This window comes from Rhopilema esculentum, chromosome 14 (assembly GCF_057945365.1).
Source record: "Rhopilema esculentum isolate cy_ngs chromosome 14, ASM5794536v1, whole genome shotgun sequence".
Lineage (NCBI taxonomy): Eukaryota > Metazoa > Cnidaria > Scyphozoa > Rhizostomeae > Rhizostomatidae > Rhopilema > Rhopilema esculentum.
In genome coordinates, this window is record NC_142828.1 from 8,295,658 (window position 1) to 8,300,033 (window position 4,376).

The following is a 4,376-nucleotide window of genomic DNA, read 5'->3' on the forward strand; positions in this document are numbered from 1 at the left end:
TGCCTCCTCACAGGGGCAAAGACGCATCAAATAAACTGAACGTTTCACACAAAAAATATCATCAAATTCGGATTCTACACCCTAGGATTAACAAGAAACTATATTTTCATGGGCAGCTTTACCAGTACTTGTGGAACCCTCCTTCAAAGGCAACATAGCAATGGGTAGAGGCAATGTTTGGGGCAATGAAAGTCCTTCAGTTATTTCCATACAATTATCTTATTATGTGGTTTCGTTGTTGTAATCGATTGTATGGCTATGTGAATGTGGATATAGCAAGTAATGACCCCATTTTAGGGGGCAAATACCCCCCATATCTCGTAAATGTCCACTTGTATGACTGAATAACATCAACATTTGAACCCTACGCCCCGAATTGACAAAATGCACCAAATCGCATAAACTCCCTCTCTGGATTGTGATACTCCCCCTTATATTGTCGGACTATTTCGACAAAATTATTTTCAATCCAAAATCAGTAATTTTGCAAACTTATTGCCTTACTATTTGCACGAAAAATCGCCAACTGGCAGCTTCATTTTTTGGGTTAAACAATATTGATGAAATCTTATAGAATGTAGTCAAAAATGATTGGACCAAAATTAGTAAAAATGTTTTCCAACAAACAACATTTAAGAAACTAAAAGCCTTTTTCAAACTAATTCAAACTTTTTTAAACATCAAATATATCCTAGAAGAACACATTTTGGAAAATCTCGTTATTTTTTACCAGCCAATAATAGCCTTACTTTTTCACAAGAAATTAGCAAATAGGAAAAGCCAAACTTTTTTGCATTAAACAACATTAAATGAAGCCAGGGCCTGATTCAAATTTTTTACGTATTAGATAAATACTAGAAAAGCACATTTCAGATCAAAGAATTTTTGGTCAAACATCACTATTTTTGGCAATTATATAGCCTCATAGACCAGGCGTATAATAAGGGTAACAACTCTCCGAACTTTTTGCCACCGTGATATTTAGCTACATATGAATACTGGATATATAATAGCTACATATGAATAGAAAATTTTAGAACAATTTCAACTGACAGGACCCCTGTTTCAGTTCGGAGAGATGTTACCCTTATTATACGCCTGGTCTATCACTCTTTTCGCAAAAAAGTCATAACTAGTAAAGCCATTATTGGCATTTAACCACATTCAAAGAAATCAAGATTTAATTTAAACCCTTTTAGGCATTACATTATAAAAAAGTTATATTTGGACGAAAGAATTTTTTTTCGAAAATCAGTTTTGGCATTCCTATAGCCTTCGCTTTTTGGCAGAAAACATCAACTAGCAAGCCCTTTTTTATCAAATTAAACTGTATTGAATAAAGTCAAAACTTGATTAAATCTCCTTTTTGCATCACTCCCTTTTGCATCATAGATTTTGTAGAAAAGCACATTTTGGTCAAAAGAAATTTTGGTCCAAAATCAGGTTTTTTTGCAAGCTATATATTACCTTTGCCGCAAAAAGGCATCAACGAACTTGGCAAAATTTTTCATTGAATAACATTAAATGAATTCAAAACCTGATTCAAATCCTTTTGCGTATTACATGAATTGTAGAAAATGAAATTTTGGACAAAAGAAATTTTGGTCCAAAATCAGTGCTTTTTGCAAGCCTATATAAAGCCTTACCTTTTTCGCAAAAAACGTCAGCTAACATGGCCAATTAAACCGCATTCAATAAAATCGAAACTTGATTCAAACCCTTGATAGCATCACATTGGTTTTGGAAAACACATTAATGACAAAATAACTTTTGGTCCAAAACTGGTAAGCCTTACTTCATTCGCAGAAAGACTAAAAAAGCCACTTTATGACAGAAAACAGCATTCAATGAAGTCAAAACTCGATTTAAACCTTTCAAGTATCGCATAGTTTGTAGAAAAAAGGTTTCCGACAAAAGAATTTTTGTTCCAAACTCGTTATTTTTCGCAAGCCTATATAGATGATAATTAAATTAAATTTAATCAGAGTTAATTTCACGAGGGGCTTTTGAGCATTAACTAGATCGCTTGAGATTATTGTTATTACTTATTCGTTATGTTTTCTTGTGCCATGCTTCTCGCGCTTTTCCTTGTACCTGCTCTACTAGTTTAGGGGCAATGCTGGAAGTTTTCGGCCTCCTGAGAATTTGATTTGTTAAACTAGGGTTAGATGTGTGTTTCGTGGCGTTTTTATTCCCTTGGTTAATCTAGGGTAATTTAACGTTTTGGCATAGCGTGGGTCTCATCTTGCTTAGTGAAGCGACGATACAACTAGGCTGTTTTATAGTATTTTCCCAGCCCTCCCTCCCTCATTTTATTTCTTTATGCAAAATATCTTTTCAGTATAGCTGTTGTGAGTTTCTTTTATGGCATCGTTAAAACCTCTCATACCTTTCGGCATCTGTTATGCCTTTTAGCATTTTTCTGATGCTATTAGGTAGGACTGGTGCATCGGCTATTAGTGGGGAAAAGAGGCTTTTTCTGTCCATTCCCTCCCAATTACAATCATATTTGGGGGTTAATGTATAACTTCCCTAGTAGCCCCTTAATGGTAGGTTGAGCGATTTGCGCCGATGCACCAATGGCCCAACTCTCGATGATGTGGGAACGTAGCCTCATGACTGATCTTCTGATGTCTATGGCAGTTTTTCTGAGGGAGCTCTATGCCCTTTATATTGCATTGGTATTTCATTCCCGAGTTAGTAAATTAACCTTACTTTCTTTGCAAAAACTTAACTAAAAAAGCCAATTTTCTTGCATTAAACCACATTAAATCAAGTCAAGACTTGATTCGAAACTTCTTTTGGATCACATAGATTATAGAAAAACACATTTGGGCAGAAATTCTGGTCAAAATCAGTTATTTTGGAAAACTAATGGCCTTATACTTTTCACAGGAAATCATCAACTAGCAAATGCAGATTTTGCATTATGCCACATTCAATGAAGGCAAGACTTGCTTCAAATCCTTTTACGCGTCACATTGGTTGTAGAAAAACACATTTTGGACAAAGGAAACCCAAGTCAGTAAGTAAATTTTGCAGAAAAACATTCTGTTTAAAGGAAATTTTGGTACAAAATCTGTATTTTTTGCAAGCCTATAGCCTGACAATTTTCCACAATCACTCCCCAATTTGCAATGCTACATTTTTGCACCAATCCACATGCAACGAAGCGAAGACTTGAAGGAAAGGTTCAAAGATCACTTTTGAAAGCTTAAAAGGTAATATATTTACTATGGAAAATTGGCAATTTTTTGTAGCCTTCTTTTTTCATCAAAAAGGTCAAGAACAGTACTATCTAACGTATGCACATTTTCGCAAAGCTTATAGCCTTACTTTTGGGACAGGAAGTTTCCTCTGAAAACGAACCCAAGAGTGAACAAAATTTAATTTCGTGAATTAAAAGGCAAAATATAAAAAACAGGAAGGACACATTATTGAACTTTGATGGAGAGAAGATTCTGATAAGATATATATACATGGCATCCTTAGATTTATTACCACTGATGCTTTGCTCTTATTATTTAAAATGAAACACTTCAAAGCTTTTTATAAACAACTAAAATTCAAAATTGAACATCTACATACAGATTAATGCATATTCCTGAATGTTTGTTACAAAATGAAAATGCTAAACCAGAAAAACTAAATATTTTTTGTCTGTTTTATCTGATAGGAGCCTTTCTATTGTTTTAATGCTACTCTTTGTCAATTATTGATTTTATTTTAATTGGCGGCCTTAGTCAATTACTATTGGCCTCGTGAACAAACAGATAGCCTAAAAACATCGTTTGGTTCGGTTATCCCGCTAAGTAGATGATCTTAACGTAGGATTATTGCTCTCCACAGACTTCAGAAATATTACAATTCATGTTACAAAGAGGTTAGGTCAAGCAGTGTCAAATATGACCAAAAAATTAAATGTTTGTACTCAAAGGCAAAGTTATTTTTTCGATAGGGCAATTAGTGTTGTAATGTATAAAGTTATGAATAATTTTTTATGCGAATGTTGTGGGTCTCTGAAACTTTTTTATGAAAGTAGAGACCCTATTCAGGCAAAAATGATTAAAACATGTATGAATACAATCTACTCTTAAATGTTCTATAGGAAAATTATGACAGCAAAGGGTAAAGCTAATGTGAGTGAATTAAACTCCAATGAAAAGACAAAACCGAAAAGAGAAAAAAGCTATTACAAGATACATCTTAAAAACACAATTATTTCAAAAATTACCACCAAGTTAATGATTAAATGAAAAAGGAATCCCAAATAAAACTGTTCTCAAAACAACTTTCAAGTTGCGTAAAATTGTTAAATTTTCATATGTGACAGTGAAGCTTCTAGAAAGTTTGGCTTAATTTAAATTTCTTTTTAG

General features: G+C 33.6%; 1 protein-coding gene across 1 annotated transcript in view; it reads left to right on the forward strand.

The window, feature by feature from the left end:
* Window positions 1-4,376, forward strand: part of LOC135695822 (adipose-secreted signaling protein) — a 52,442-nt gene that overhangs the window by 41,661 nt on the left and 6,405 nt on the right. The window contains exon 4 of the transcript XR_010517301.2: window positions 2,896-3,025. The gene's annotated coding sequence lies outside the window, so the exon portion shown is untranslated. The remainder of the gene's footprint in view (window positions 1-2,895; window positions 3,026-4,376) is intronic.